Below are 17,367 nucleotides of genomic sequence, written 5' to 3'. Positions count from 1 at the left end.
ACATTGGATTGCCCTGATAATTGTATCAGTGTCCTATTTCCTCCTCTGACTGTGCAGGTGTATTTCAGTGACCAGTTACATGTGCCCCCCCCTCAATGCTGTTGTTTGAGCAGTATGACATTTGGGATGTTGCATTGTTACCCAGGCACAGTATGGACCCTGACATATGCAGCATGGGTGTGTCCTTAGTGCAGTGTAGCTCCTATTGTTGTTTACATTGGCTGATGTTTGCGACAACTATGGGCATTGACATTTGAGAGTACTGGGGCCTTTGCCTTGTTTCTGGGGATTGTTGAAGTTGTCATCCTCACCCCCTAATTTAGGTGTGTATGATCCATGGGGAGGTTACTGCCATTGGCTACTTGAGCTGCACACAGAGAAGAGGTGGTAGTGGCAACTGTTGTCGCAGTTACATTCTAGTTGTCAGTATGGCTAGAGGTTGTTAATAGGGCCCTAGTTAATGTAGGGGGTATGGTGGCTGACGTGTGCCGGGATGTCAGTTTGATGTTGTGGCCTTCCCTCCTGGCGTGGCTTTCCCTTTGCTCCATCGTTGGCATGACAGCATGCCCCCATGGGACTGTTGTTGGTGTTGTGTAATGGTGTGCCCCAGGTCTTCTCAGAACGGGCCATGCCCCCATGCCGTGCCCCTTTACCCATGCCACTCCATGTATATGATGACTTCCATGCATTTAGTGGTCGGTATCCCCCCCTGCTCACAGTTGACATTAGTGCATTTTAGTTTCCCATGCGACTTACCCTGCATGTGCGTTGTCTCCTCGTAGTCTGCGCTGTCCTGTCCTTGATTCGCTGTGACGATCTCCTCAGGGATGACGGCTGCGACCATCTCGTCCATGTGGTCCAGGGCCTCCAGGTGTGCTGGACTCCCCGCTCCAGTCTGCAGTGCTGCCTTCCTGTTCCTGGTCATCTTTTCCTTGGTCCTGCGCTTGTAGTCATGCCAGCATTTCTTGCACTCAATGACTGTTCTGCGTACTTCCGCCACACTGTTAATCTTGTCCACAATTTGTTGCCATATTGCCTCTCTCCTACTGATTGGCAACTTTGATGTGACAAACAGTTGGTGCTGGTGTTCCGTCACCTTTTTCACCAGAATTTCCTGCTCCTCTGCACTAAAGCAACACTTTCTTTTCTTCTTAAAAGTGTCCTGGTTATTGCGTGGGTCCTCCTGGCTGGTTCCTGGTCTGCTGTCATCTTCCTGGGGTCTGTAGTGGCTTCTGGGATCCATTTTGGCTCTCCTCTGGTGTTATGGCGCTGTTCGCGTTTTTTTTTTACGCTATTGCATCAAAAAACGGCGCATATCCAGTTTGCGGGGTCGTAAATCGACCCACAGTCATTTCCGCCGTGTTAACGAAGTTTTGCTTTACGACTTGACGCTGCGGTGTGCGTAAAAAATAATGACTCCCACCTGTGGTTTGCGCCGACGTGCGTCAAAGTATAAATATGACGCCCGCACAGCGCACCAAAATGGTGTTAGCCGGCGGTAACTTTTTTAACGCAAAACTGCGCCGGCGCAGTTTTGCGTCAAAAAGTATAAATATGGGCCTTAGTGTCATATTTAGCCAACTTTAATCGGCTGGTTGCTGAGACATTCTGGCCAGAGGAAAAACAAGCGGCCTTGTTTTACAAGGGACTCAAAGAGGAGTTAAAGGATATCTTGGCGCAAATCGACCCGCAACCCACAGACTGTCAAGAATTAATAAACCTTGTCTTGAGGCTTGACCATCGTTTAACTGAACGAAGAGGAACGCGTAAAAAGACTAAAAGATATTCCTGGCATGTTCACAATAACAGAGACTCAAGAAATCCCAAAGAAAGAATGCCTGAACCGATGGAGATTGGAACCATCAGGACACCTTTGACCAAAGATGAAAAGGACCTACGCAGAAAAAATTGACAATGTCTCTATTGTGAGCGAAAAGGTAATTTCGTCAAAGACTGTTCAATCAAACCAAAGAACAATCAAGGTCCAGTTCAGGTTGCAGCCAATGCATCAGTCGAGTCGGAAAACTAAAACACCCAAGATGCAGAGAAGGGCTGCTCTTGGGTGTCACTGTGGACCCTTCACAATCCAGACATCTCAAATTGGGAATAAGAGTTCGGGTCAAGAAAAAGACCTATTTCAAGAAGGCTCTAGTCGATTCTGGGGCTACCGGGAACTTTGTTGACGCCCAATTGGTTCGTGCATGGGGGACCCCATGTATTGAAAAGAAGACCCCAGAAATCAGTCAGGCAGTCGATGGAAAACTCTTGACTGGAGGTCCGGTAACTTTTCAGACTGTCCCCTTGTCAGTAATTTGTGAAGGTAAAAATCAAAGAAAGAAACATAAAGAGAAACCTATCCTTGACGTGTTCCATGCTCCCCAGTATGGGATCATCCTTGGCTTGCCATGGTTAACTCATCACAATCCAGAGATTAATTGGGCAGAACGAAAGGTCGTGTTCTCATCAGTGCTATGTAAAGAACAATGTCTCCAAAGGACTCAAGAATCGGAAGTTCGCAATTCTTACATAGCTACCGCCGCAGAGAAAGAAGTTCAGTTGCCCAAACAGTATTCATCTTATGAAGATGTATTTGATGAGAAGGAAGCAGAGAATTGACCTCCTCATAGATCTTATGACTGTCAAATTGATCTAGTCCCAGGTGCGATACTTCCCAACTGTCGTGTGTATGCACTGTCAGAAAATGAAAATCAACATTTACGAAAATACTTGGATCAATTCTTAGAGAATGGTTTCATCTGCCCCTTTAAGGCTCCCACAGCTTCCCCTTTGTTTTTTGTTTCAAAAGCAAATGGAGAGTTTCAAACTTGTATCGACTATAGGGGTTTGAACAAAATCACCATCAAGAACAAATATACTTTGCCTCTAATTCCGGTCTTACTGGAACAAGTAAGGAAAGCAAAAATCTACACGAAGCTTGATCTTCGAGGTGCTTATCACTTGGTCAGAATGAGAGAGGGTGACGAATGGAAAACGGCATTCAAAATAAGATATGGTCTTTTTGAATACAGTGTCATGCCTTTTGGTCTGTGCAATGCTCCAGCAGCATTTCAATTTTTCTTAATTGACGTTCTTAGAGAGTACCTTGATATCTTTGCCATAGTCTACATTGATGACATTTTGATCTATTCAGACAATGAAAATGAACATGTTTAACATGTCAAGAAAATTTTCGAAAAAACATTTATATTGCAAACTAACTAAGTGTGAGTTTCATGTTACCACAGTTGAGTTTTTAGGGGTTATCCTTACCCCTCAAGGTATGGTGATGGCAGAAAAGAAAGTGAAAGTCGTATCTGATTGGCCCATCCCAAAGACTGTTCGTGATGTACAATGTTTCCTGGGCTTTGCAAATTTTTACCGGAGGTTCATCAACCATTTCTCCCAGACAGTGGCTCCCATTACTAAGCTATTAAGAAAGAAAGACAAATTTGCATGGTCCCCAGAAGCCGATCAAGCCTTTTCAACCTTGAAAGAAGCCTTTTCCACTGCCCCAGTTTTGACTCATCCAGATGCGGATCGACCTTTCATAGTGGAAGCTGATGCTTCAGATGTGGCGATAGGAGCCGTTTTGTCACAACGAAACAGACACTGGTCAGCTTCATCCTGTAGCTTACATGTCTCGGAAGTTGAACGAAGCCGAACAGAACTATGTAATTGCTGAAAAAGAGCTTCTGGCTATTTGTGACACCTTTAAAGAATGGAGGCATCATTTGTTGGGAGCCAAATATACTGTCACAGTATATACTGATCATCGTAATCTTCAATTCATGAGTTTCGCCAGACTTTTGACTCCTCGGCAATTACGCTGGAAGCTGTTTTTTGCCGAGTTTGATTTTGTGGTAACTTTCCAGTCTGGTAAAGATAATCGCAAAGCTGACGCCTTGTCCCACCAAGAGTCTACCACATTGCCTGCAGTTCAACCCTCCAAGGCTATCATTGCTCCTGACAAGGTCCTATGTATCCTAAAAACAGAAGTTTTCTTTGAAGACATCCGCAATTCATTCACTGTTGAAAAATGGCAGACGTGCGCCCAAGCAGATCCCAAAAGGTCAATCAAGCAAGGATTACCCTTTCATGACGCTCGTTTGTTCGTGCCCACTACCAAACTTCTCAAGATAGTGTTTCATTGGTTGCATGTTATACCTACGGCAGGTCACCCAGGTACTCCTAAAACTCTTGAATTAATCCAACGCTATTTTTGGTGGCCTACCATAACAAAGGATGTAAAAACAATGGTAAACAACTGCGAAGTCTGTGCTCGCACTAAAACAAGTCATTCAAAACCGAAAGTGTTGTTACAACCTCTCCCAACCCCAAGTCGTCTGTGGGAGCACATCTCTTTAGACTTTATTACAGGTCTGCCAGTGGTTCAACAGCATTCAGTAATTCTGGTTGTAGTAGATAGTCTCACAAAATATGGGCATTTCATTGCCTGTAAGAAATTACCTACCTCCAGTGAACTGGCAACTATCTTACTGAATAGAGTGGTTCGTTATCATGGACTGCCAAAAGTGATCCTCTCCGATCGGGGGTCGCAATTTGCCTCCAACTTCTGGAAGACATGGTGTAAAACCCTCCAAGTGACAGCTACCCTATCTACTAGCTACCATCCTCAAACAGATGGTCAAACGGAGAGACTAAATCAGACTTTGAAGCAATACCTACGTGCTTACGCTGAAAAAACACTTAATTCTTGGACATCAATGCTCTGGTTAGCTGAGTTAGCCTACAACAACTCCTTCCACACTTCTACTGGAGTTACACCCTTCTTTGGGTTGTTTGGCTATCATCCTCACACCTTGCCCATCACAATTCCTCAAGAAAGTTCTCTTACTCCAGCTGTGTCAGAAACCATTCAACATTTGCATCAAATTCAGAAATCGATTCAACAGCATTTAGGAAAAAGCCAAACAAAAATACAAAAAGCTTTATGACAAGAAACATTGTGAGGGACCGCAGTATAAACCAGGTGACAAAGTGTGGCTTTCCACAAAACATATAGACTTCAAGAGGAAGCACATGTTCAATCCCAAATTTATAGGTCCTTACACTGTTTTTCAGCAAGTCAATCCTGTGAACTATAAACTGCAATTGCCAAAATCATTACGGATTCATCCAGTGTTCCATATTTCCTTATTAAAAAAGGCTGTCCAAAAGATCCGCCCACATCCAGCTCCTGTTCTAGTACAGGGGGAAGAAGAATACAAAGTCAAGAAAGTGTTGGACTCGAAACTAAGAGGGCGTAACCTATGGTACTTAATCTCATGGAAAGGTTATGGCCCTGAAACTAATTCTTGGGTTTCTGCATCTGATGTTCATGCTCCAGTACTTGTGAGACGCTTTCATCGTCTCACTCCAGACAAACCAGGCCCTAGAGCGTGCCTCGGAGAGGGGAGTACTGTCAACACCAGGACAGTGTGCGCTCTACGGGCGTCTAGAATGCAAATACCCAACACTCTCAAGATAATGTAATTTATGCATTGTGATGATATGTTATTGTTTAACCTTTTGCATTGCAAAACTCAATCCAGAAGATTCATTCTTAAGGTGCTTAAAAATATTGTTCCTTTGCAATGTATTGCTGCAGTCTTTCAGATTGAGTCTGGGTGTGGTCCCTTTCCAGGGCCTTCTAGAAGCTTCCCCTGCAGCAAGCCTGGGTGTGATTGTGGGCTGGGCCAAGACTCTATAAAAGGGAGTCAGCCCAGATCCACGTGCTCACTATTCATGCAGAGCAGCAGCAACTTCCTGAGCTCCTGTTCCGGTGGCCTACCTTGACCTTCCAGGCCTCTGTGCTTTATTCTTCAGTGCTGATCCTTAGTCAGGGCAGTAAGACGGAGGTTGGGCTGGGCCCCCAACCCCGTATTCAAAGACGCTCTAATTCTTGGGCCTAATTCCTGATGTTAATAACATTTTGCTCATGCGCGTGTAACTGTGTTTAAACTTTTCATGGCATTTGTATGCGCGCATTCGAATCGGCAAGACGCGCGATTCCTTCCTTGGGAGTAAATCATGTAATTCATTGTACGCTACCATTCCTTGACAATTTCATGGTAGCATTCGAATCGGCAACGTGCGTGATTCTTTCCTTGTGTGTGATTCTTGATATTCATTGTACGCTTCCATTTCCGAGGCATTTTCATGGTAGCATTCGAATCGGCAACACGTGCAATTCTTTCCTTGAGTGCTTTTCATGTTATTCATTGTGCGCTACCATTTCTTGACATTTGCATGGTGGCATTTGAATCAGCAAGACGCTCAATTCTTTCCCTGAGTGCTTTTCATGTTATTCATTGTGCGCTACCATTTCTTAGCAGTTTCATTGTAGCCTTCGAATCCGCAACACGCGCGATTCTTTCCTTGAGTGCTTTTAATTTTATTCATTGAGCCCTACCAGTTCTTGGAATTTGCATGGTGGCATTTGAATCGGCAAGACGCGCAATTTTTTCCCTGAGTGCTTTTCATATTATTCATTGTGCGCTACCATTTCTTGGCAGTTTCATGGTGGCATTCGAATCGGCAAGACGCGCGATTCTTTCTTTGTGGTTAATTCATGATATTCATTGCGCGCTACCATTTCTTGGCAGTTTTCATGGTGGCGTTCGAATCGGCAAGACGCGAGATTCTTTCCTCGTGTATAAATAATGTAAATTACTCTGCGCTACCATTCTAAGACATTTTCTTGGTAGCATTTCGAGTTGACACGTCGCATGATTTATTCCTTGAATCTACATTGTGTGATTTCATGGTGCCCAATCCTTTATGGTGTTTAATACACATATAAAAACCTGCAATGTGCGCAATTCACTTTCCAATGTTTTTTCTGAGATGAACACAAGACCAGAGTTCTAGATGTAATGCTGTGTGTTCCTGATATGTATTCTTAAAAGGAGATTCATATGGTTGTTTAGAAATTGCTCAGAGTGTTTCCTGATTCTCCTGCTAAAGAAAGTACTTGAATCTCAAAGTCCTTTTTAACTTTTCCTGTTTCCTCCTCAGGTATTCGGTCATCTAAAGCCTAGTCAGTTTTAGGACTATTCTAGGGTTGTTCATGTTTTCGGAAAAGACGAAGCTTAGAGTTGTAGCATGGTACTGATTTCATGAGATGTAATTTTGATGTTGTGTTTTAAACTTTTGCTTCCTACAGGTCTCCTTCGCAGCTGTTCCCTTCCTAATCCCCTTTTCCCCACTTGGACTCTCTTAGACTCTGTGATAAATCTAATCAGAGTATTGGAGCTGTCTTGTGGTGTTAGTGTTGGGAACGTGCATAGACCCAGAGGATCTGGTGACTCTGACAAAGTGCCACGTCGTCTGCATTAATGGCACTTTGAAGACCACCGTGCAGAATGTGCCATACAGCTATAATGTGCTGCAGGCCTCTGGGAGCTGTCTTTCCTTGGTGGACCAACACATGCTTAAATGATATCACAAGTGAATGGGGTGTGGCTGAGGCGTCAAGATGGCGGCCGCACTTTAGAAGTGCTCCAGACCACTCCGTCATCTGTCCTCGTTAAAGCCCCGTTAACCCCCTTTTTTTTTTACACCTACAGCACAGTGGGTACTCTGAGGTGATCCAGAGGGCCGATTGACCGGCGCCACTGACAAAGCGGAGCGTCCAAAAGGCCAATTCCTGGGGGAATGGGCCGTCCCCAAAATGGTGACCACCACTGTGTGCGCACTCTGAGGCGCTGAAACAATCCTATATGAGCAGATGAGGGCAGGCCATTTGCCGTGTGGACCAGCCAGGAGAGCAATGAGCGGAGAGCTGCCTGTCGAGGCAGCTTCGAAGGCCAGTCTGGCCCAGAGGACTGAGCACTGGTGGGGCCCAATGTGGGACCTTCCTGGAGGAGTGATAGTGAGTGTATTTCTGCCTGTCAAGGTGGCATTGTGAGCCTGGCAGGGCCTGGTGGGCCTGGACTTGGCAAGGCTGGTGTCACTTGTGGGGCTGCCACTGAGCGCAATACTCTCTGCTCGGTTTAGAGCTCTGCGGCGGCCCGGTGTGCGGAGTAGGCCCGTCGGGCCGCCGCGTAGCCCAGCCAGAGAGTGGCGAGTGGCCTGCCGAGGCAGCGTTGAGGGCCTGGCAAGCCTGGAGGAGGGGGTGTTGGTGAGACCCAACGTGGACCTGGCTTGGAGGAGGGGCGTGCCCGCAGATCAGGCCCGAAGCTGCACTGAGCGGAACTGTGGAAGAGGTAGGGTGAAGGAGTGTGGCTGTGAGCGGGGTGGGAGGGACTTGATCGCAGGGTCTCCCCTACTTGAGAAAGTATGGTGTCCCCCCTTCCTGAAAGATCTGGCTGGAGCCGCGGGGGTCCACCTGCCTGTTTGATAATCCACACTGGAGACAGTGGCACCTGACTGAGGAAGACATTTGGACTTAGAGCTACCTTCAGTGTGGCACTGTAGGGAAAGGGCAGTGGCACAGACACACACGATGAGGGAGAGTGACTGCCATGGCCATCGGGCCCGAGGTCCAGGCCCGTCATGGCTTGGTGGACTGAAGCTGGAAACCAGGAGACTCGGGTGGAGAGTCTGTCCTCCTGGGGTGCGGAGCCACAACTCACACAACACATATCTAAAACACCCAGATGCATAGCCCCACATAGACTTGAGCTGGGCCCTGGAGTGGCAGACGCTGGACCCCGGAGTACTCCTCTCTTGTGCCGCAAAATATAGAACAATAGTAAGCCATAATGGGCAAGGATAAACCAGCCCGGTCAACTTCAGCGTAAAACGCATGGACCAATTCACCACAGGCATGGGCTTGACCTCCACCAGAGAAGGGGTCCGGGGGGGAAGTACTGGCCCGCAGGACACTTATCTACCATTCACTAGGCAATACACTCATCCCAAACGGCAGTAGAGCCAAACATTGCGGAGGTCAGAGTTCATGTGGCCCTGGTGGGTCAGGATCTCTGCAACGCAACAGCAAGTATCATGGAGGCAGAATCCAGACTGTCCAGCATGGAAGATGAAATGAATGCCCTTAAACCTCCAGTTTCTCAGCTTCTAGTGCAGACGTCCGAGTTACACCATAGAACAGAAGATGCAAAAAATCACTCATGATGCAATAACACCCGCATATTTGGCATCCCTGAAAACACAGAGACTTCCTCACTTGCCTAATACCTGGAGGACTGCTTTAAAACCTGGGTACCGCTGAACCGCCTCACACCTTAGTTTGCCATAGAGCGGGCTCATAGGGCAGTGCAGGCCAGGCCTCCCCACGATCATCCCCAAGGCCAGCGATACTTCGATTTTTCAATTATAAGCACAAGTACGCGGTGCTACAGGCGGCCCAGTCCCAGGGCGAGCTGCACTGCAATGGAGCGAAGGTCCTTGTGTTCCCGGATTACACCAGAAAGGTTCAAAAGCAACGTCATTCCTACGCAGAAGTCAAGCAGAAATTGAGGGCCATGGTAGTGCCTTACCGTCTTCTCTTCCTGGCTCGCCTCAGAATGGCACATGCCAATAAAACCCATTTTTTTTAGACTCCTACAGCGGCAGGGGCATGGCTGATGGAGGAGAGCCCGCTAACATCGGGCAGTACGGTACCTGGCCTGGGTAGCCAGCCATCACGGCTGAAGAGCCAGCAACAGCATACTCGCTCTCGGTGGCGTAGAACGCGGCTAGGGTTTGGTCCGGTTCTCCCCTGGCATACTTGCGGGATGGGACCACCTGTCCGGCTCCTCCGGGAGAAACAGTCGTAAATGACTCCCAAGGGGCTGCGGCAGGGCTATCAGCACAGGGGTTGATGCGCAGTCCAGGAGACCCATCCAGTGACTCCGACATGTCCCGGAGTCCGGCTCTGTGACATCTTCTGTCTGGAGGTTTGGGGAAGGGCGAGCTAAACATAACATTTGCTTATTTCGGTAATTGTCCACCGAATCTTGGTTTCTAAATCCAGCTTTATGGAGGGGTCACCACTGCTGATTGGGTTAGGCTGGGGTTAAGATCATAAAGATTTAAATGTTTTATAAGGGTGACAGATGCTTCTGGGGGGAAGTATGGGGTGGGGTGGGAGGTGTGTGGTTAGGGGATACGTGCACTGTTGAGCAGCACCTGTTGTTGGGAGTTGTTTGTTTCTTTACTGTATCAGGTACACAGGGATCTAGACACACACTTCACTTGTTTGAGTACAGTTGCAGACACAAAGGTGACAGTCCCATTCTGCTGATCCAGGACCTGGATGGTACTGACACAGATCGCAATGTTCCTTTGAGTTACACATGCATAAAATGTAGGTCCAATACAAGTTCTTTCATGGAATGTTAAAGGACTCCTGGATAAAATCAAGCGTACAGCCGTTTTCGTATACCTCCACTGCTATCAACCCGATCTGCTTCTGCTTCAAGATACCCACCTACTCGGGGACCAATGCCCCTTCCTGGCACGCAGAGGCTTTGACATGGTTTACCATGCGGGGTTTGTCCGTGGGTCGTGAGGCGTGCTCCTTCCCCGTAGTGGTTACACAGGTACAGCGTGATCAACAAGGGCGGTTTTTGGTCCTGTCCGGACTAGTCGAAGTACTCACACTTAACATTATAAGCGTATACATCCTTCCAGTGCCCTGCCCACAGTCCTAAATGACCTCACCAAAATACTCTTAGACTTGCCCCCAAGAAATCACTCTGATAGGTGGAGACTTTAATGCAGTCCCCGACCCCCTGCAGGACACCTCAGGCCCCCCCCCCGAGCCGTAGGCAAGCAGCGGCCTCAAGCCTGACAAACTGGTTAGCATCCCTGGGGCTGTGCCATGCATGGAAAATTTGGCACCCACAGCACCGTTGGTTTACCCACACTTCGGCAGTGCATCGTATGCAGTCCAGGATATACCTCATCTTACTATCAGCTATGGACTGTAGCCACCTCACACACATTGAGATTTTTCTGCGGGGTATCTCAGATCATGCACTGCTTCAGCTTGTACTGGGATCAGCACATGCGGTATCCCCACGATGTGGCAGTTAAATGCATGGTATTTACAGCATAAACCCTTTGCCCAACAATTGCAGAAAGTTATTCAAGAATACTTTTCACTCAACACAGATTTAGTCTCATCGGTGGGTACCCTTTGGGGGACAAGCAAAGCAGTGGTAAGAGGAGGGCCAGGGGACTCGTCCGCTCTAGGGAGAGAACACAGAGGCTTCACATCACCAGTTTAGAAGACCGAGCCCTTCAACTTCAAGCTAAATTGTCTACGCAGCCAAATGAGGAGGTAACCCGGCAACTTCTGCTTATACAGGAAGAAATACGCAACCTCTACCTGGAAGCAGCTAGCACCTTTGTCATGCCTCCACCACCCGTGTATACGGGTTGGGTGACAAAAATAGGAAATTACTCTACTGGTTGGTTTCACACCACCTTTCAACTAGAATCATTCCTGAAGTCAGCAATACACGGGCGGAAGTGGTCACCAAACTACAAGATGTTGCAGATACATTTGCCTCTTACTATGGTGAACTGTACAAGGCCTCCCCGACGATTAACCCAGATCACGCCCACCAATTTCTGACAGATGTTACCCTTCCCGAGCTGCCACAAGCGGAAATAGACATCCTAGATGAACCTCTAACGAGTGAAGAAATAAGTGAGGCAATCACGTCAATGGGTACAGGAAAGACTCCTGGACCCGATGGGTTTTCCTTGGAGTACTACAAAGTGTTTAAAGATGGTCTGCCGCCTCAACTTAAGGCCCTATATGATGAAGTGGTCCAGTTAGGTTCCTTTCCAGAAGGAATGGATATAGCGACCATTGTAGTGCTTCCCAAGGCACAGCCACAGACCTGACCTTGTGAGGATTACAGGTCAATCTCACTTATTAATAGTGAGATAAAAATGTATGCCAAAATTTTTGCAACCCATCTTAAGAGGGTCCTGCCAGTGCTAATTCACCCTGACCAATGTGGCTTTATGACTAAACGGAGTACATGTCATTGGATACGTCTTCTTCACGCTGGCAGGGCGTCACTGCATTCCCACTGATCTGGCGCTTCTTTTTGTTGATTTCAAAATAGCTTTCGATACAGTGAACTGGGAATATCTACGATTGGTGCTAACACGTGCTGGCATGGGATCTCGAATTTGACAGATGGTCCATGCCCTATACATCAACCCAGTGGCCAGAGTCCAGTTTAATGGCACTCTGTCCTTTGACTTCCTCATTTGTCGGGGAACGCGTCAGGGCTGCCCCTTATCCCCTCTTCTATTTGCTCAGGCCATCGAGCCTTTAGCACGCTTGGTTAGGATGGATCCAATATACCGAGGGTGGAACTGGGAACACACTTATGAGGATCATGTAGGACTGTATGCAGATGACGTCCTCCTATACATGGCAAACCCCAGTGAGACTGGCCCACGTAGCTTTCCCCTTCTGCACTGTTTTGAGGAGGTGTCAGGCCCATGAATAAACCCAGCTAAATCGGTGCTGGTGCCATTGGCGCCTTCGCAGGACTGCTATGCATGGCAGGATAAGGTGCATATCCGTTGACTGAGTTTTAAATACCTGGGTATCTGGGTGGCTCTTCTCCCCGAGCTGACATGGACCCTGAACATGGCTCGGCTGGTGTCTCGGGCTAATGCGGACTTGGTGCAATGGCAATCGATGCCATTAAATGTTCTGGGTGGTGTGGCACTGTATAAAATGATGATACTGCCCCGGTTCTTATATGTTCTTCAGAACTTTCCATTTCCAATCCCACGTTACTGGTTCCGGGCCCTAGATCAAGTGCCAGCCTCATTTCTTTGGCATGGAGCTAGACACCGAATTGCACTGCAGTACTGTCAGAGGGGAACTTACGATGGGGGAATGGGCATGGCCAACCTACACCTGTACCATTTGGCAACACAACCTTTGGGGCCAGATGTATCAATCTTTACAATAGCGATGACCTAATTGCAATTTTTACCGGATCGCAATTAAGTAATCGCTATTGGAATGTTTGAAACTCCAGGAATTTCATACTGCGATTCGCAAGGGCTCGCAAATGGATCTACCTCATCAATATTCATGAGGTAGGTCGCAATTTGCGAGCCATTGCGAATGGCTACAATCACAGGGATGGTGGCCTGCTGGACTCAGCAGACCACCATGTCTGTGTTTGCTTTTCAATAAAGCAATCTTTTTTTTTTTTTTAAATGCAGCCCTTTTTCCTTAAAGGAAAACGGGATGTGTTTAAAAATGAAAAATGAAAAGTTTCCTTTTCATTTTTTCAGAGAAGGCAGTGGTCCTTAGGATCACTGTCTGCTCCTAAAAACGTTTTTGCATGCATTCACAACCCCTTCCCCATTGCAAATGGGTTTCCACCTACTGCGATTGTTTTGGGACCGCAATCACGGTCACAAAACAATCATACATACCTCTTCGATTTGGTATTGGGAGGGGACGCTCTTGACACGCCCCTTCCTAATACCGAATCGGTATGTAGTCGCAAATCCAATTTGCGATTCGGTAACAAGTTACCAAATTGCAAAGTGGACTTGTTACATACCAAAACACATTTTTGTGATTGCTAAAATGTTTGATACATTTGGCCCTTGGTCATTCACAACTGGTTTAATGGGGGTTGGGCCGACCTGGCATATCAACTAGAACTGACCTCTTTGAGCTTCCCACAGATATTAGTGCTCTTCCATGGCTCCCCACTCTCTTGTGACCTGGAACCCGTGACCAGAGTGGTTCTCCTCGTTTGGCGAGCAGCCCTATGTCATACACACTGGGAGAACGTTATCCCCCAGCAGACCCCCCTATAGCATGGTAATTGGCTGAAAGAGTCGAGGGACCTGCATGGATTCGGGAAATGGGATCTGCTGGGCATATCTCTGCTGGAGATGTGTTAAAAGGGGGCGTCCATGAGGACCTTTCAGGACCTACAAACCACCCATCAGCTTGCCCACACACAGTTTTATAAATACCTTCATCTTCGTCACACCTTCCACATACAACTACCACACGCTGACACGCTGCCGGAACATAGTCCACTGGAAGCCAAGTTGCTTATGGGGGCTCTAGGGAGAGGGGGTGTATACCAAGTATATAGAATGTTAATCAACAATGCTCCGGGTGACCTGCATCACCATAGAGACCGATGGGAGGGCTGGCTGGGATCCCTGGAGGAAACAGACTGGCAGGACGCTCTGATGGAGCCAAGGCAAATAATTAGATCGTCCAGACTCCGATTGATACAATTGTAGTTTCTGTATGGGTCATATCTGTCTCGCGCTACTGTAACGGGCAGGATTTTGGTCCACCCCACACTACCCTAGGTGCTCTTAAGGACCCGCTGATTTCTTTCACATGGTATGGGCATGTCCCCGAACTGAACATTACTAGAAGATTTTTCTAGAGCTGCATGCAGAAACAGGGTGGGGGCAACAACTGTCTCTGGCGTTGGTCTTGCTGGGGGTAATGGAGGGAGCGGAGAGCTCGCGGTCATAACAAACCTTTATTGGAACTGCACTGATGGTGGCAAAACGAAACATTGCAGTTAATTGGAATTCCTTTAATATGCTGCTCCTTCTGAAGTGGAAGCATGGGGTCAGCTGGTGTGCTAGAGAGGAAAAACCAGTCCATGAGGCAAGGGGATGCCCTCACAAATATGCAAAGGTGTGGGGGAAATAGCTGGTTCTCCTGCCATGTACGTCTAGGGACATAAGGTACTTGGTGTCAGTGAGTGTGTACTAATTTTGTATCTAAGTGTTATATCTAGAGATATACGGTTAGCTGTATGTCATCAATCCAACTCTAGAAATATGATGTGTCTTACCCTGTGTTTCCTTTCCTCTCAAAAATCAATAAAAAGTGTTTATAAAAAAATAAAAAGACATCACAATTTACTTGGACCTTGATTCTGGTGTGACCCCCAGATATAGGAGAGGTCAGATATAATGGTTAGTGTCTCTTTCCTGTAACTGCACAGACTTATGCAAGGTACCCTCCCATCTCATACCTCTCTTCCACTGCAGCATGTGTCGTGCATAACCCTTGGCATGGTTACTATGCATACAGGAAGAGGCTCATGAAATGATGGCGACTCCCTACAAAATGTGTGAAGTGGCCCCTGAGAGTCCCATATATTCATAGTCCTGAGGCAAAATGGGGCCCCCTAAGGGTGGGGCTTCACCTGCACTGCAGGGGCCTGCTGTACAGGCCTTGCCAAGATGTGCCTTCCAGTCTTCCAGTATCCCGTTGTCAATCCATGGCAAGAACTGTGTCCAGTACCTGTCGTCAGTGCACTCCACATAAGCAGGTTTGTGTGTCAAGAAGTCGAGCTCTGTAGGGTTTGTACGTTCTGTTCTCGCTCAGTCATTCTCACTCAGTGTGAACGTGCCCAGGTACGGTCCTGCAACAGAGTAATTTTCAGCAGTTTTAAAATATAAGGTGCTTTGACTATTCTTTTAAACTTAGATGTGATTACATCTTATTGAAGGGAAAACGGGCCTAATTACAACTAACCAATGGGCCTGGGCCCAGCAGCTGTCACTTTCTTTTTTACATTACCTGGTGAATTGCAGAGTGCCAAATCCTTCACAGACACACACAAAACTGACTAGTCACAACAGGAACCTACAGTGCTGTGCACAAGCAACACTTTTGGTCTAGCTCACTAGGTGCCGGCACTGTGTGATTTTATTTATGATTTCTCCCCACGACCCTAGCCAAGAAACATTATGGTGACCGCTCATTTCCTTTCAGGTTGTGGCCAGCCAATCCAGGCCTTGCTTTTTTGCCCAGATCCGCGGGTACCCACAGATCCCTCCCATGGGTATCCGCAGATCCGTGAAGGATCTATGGGGGTCATTACAACCCTGGCGGACGGTGTTAAAGTGGTGGTAAGACCACCAACAGAATTACGACCGTGGCGGAATCCGCCAACAAAGACAGCCACTTTAACACTCCGACCGCCACGGCGGTACAAACAAACAGCTCGGCGGTCACCGCCAACAGACAGGCAGAGGACGATGTACCGCCCACACTAATATGACAGGCCAATCCGCCACCTTTTCCGGGGCGGATTCACAGCGGATAAAAACACAGCGGAAACAGGCATTTCGAATGAAAAAGGCTCACCTCTACACACTCCATGAGGAAGGAAGACACCATGGAGCCGGAACTCCATATTCTTCCTGCGATAGTCTTCCTGCTCCTGTACCAGGAGCACCAACGCCAGCGGCGAAGACCACGATGAGTACTGCACCTACGACACAGGGGAGGCAAAAAACAGGGACACACACACGCAACACCTCCCCCCCACCCACACCCACTACAACTCACACACCAATGCATATCTATACATTACAGTTACACCCCCCAACCCCCCCCGGAAGAATGCAAAGACAAAAGGAAATGCGTGTAACCATTGTAATATATCAAAATTCAGTAAGCAAAAATATATATATATTCACTATTAACAAAATATACACCATGATTAGTAGTCCAGGCATTGCACCATTTATAGTCCGTGGACCACTGGGCCCAAAATGCATGGGCGAGGCCCACACTTGATACCAGATCAAAACAGAGAGAACACTGCTGGGGCATCAGATAGAAATACAACAGACACCTCAGGGGGAAGGGAATGGGGGGCACCTCAGCCGGATGAATGCACGATGCCAGATCCAAGAGGGGGCTCCATGCCCATTGATGTATCCTGGGGAGTGCAAAGCCACAGTCTCTCAAGTCTCTCCAGTGGGTGGTTTGCCCACTGCATTATCCTGGGGAGTGCAAAGCCACAGTCTCTCAAGTCTCTACTGTGGGTGGTTTGCCCACTGCTGCATCCTGGGGAGTGCAAAGCCACAGTCTCTCAAGTCTCTCCAGTGGGTGGTTTGCCCACTGCATTATCCTGGGGAGTGCAAAGCCACAGTCTCTCAAGTCTCTACAGTGGGTGGTTTGCCCACTGCTACATCCTGGGGAGTGCAAAGCCACAGTCTCTCAAGTCTCTACAGTGGGTGGTTTGCCCACTGCTCCATCCTGGGGAGTGCAAAGCCACAGTCTCTCAAGTGGATAACAGTCTCCACTGGTTCTGGAGGGGGCTTGGTGCCCAGAGTGCTTCATCCTGCCAAGGACAGAGGTAGTGGATGCATGTCTCCACTGGTTCTGGAGGGGGACTGGTGCCCAGAGTGCTTCGTCCTGCCAAGGACAGAGGTAGTGGATGCATGTCTCCACTGGTTCTGGAGGGGGACTGGTGCCCAGAGTGCTTCATCCTGTGCAGGACAGACATAGTGGATGCATGTCTCCACTGGTTCTGGAGGGGGACTGGTGGCCAGAGTGCTTCATCCTGTGCAGGACAGACATAGTGGATGCATGTCTCCACTGGTTCTGGAGGGGGACTGGTGCCCAGAGTGCATCACTCACCC

The sequence above is a fragment of the Pleurodeles waltl genome, chromosome 8 (genome assembly GCF_031143425.1).
Source record: "Pleurodeles waltl isolate 20211129_DDA chromosome 8, aPleWal1.hap1.20221129, whole genome shotgun sequence".
Lineage (NCBI taxonomy): Eukaryota > Metazoa > Chordata > Amphibia > Caudata > Salamandridae > Pleurodeles > Pleurodeles waltl.
This window is presented reverse-complemented; position numbering follows the sequence as displayed.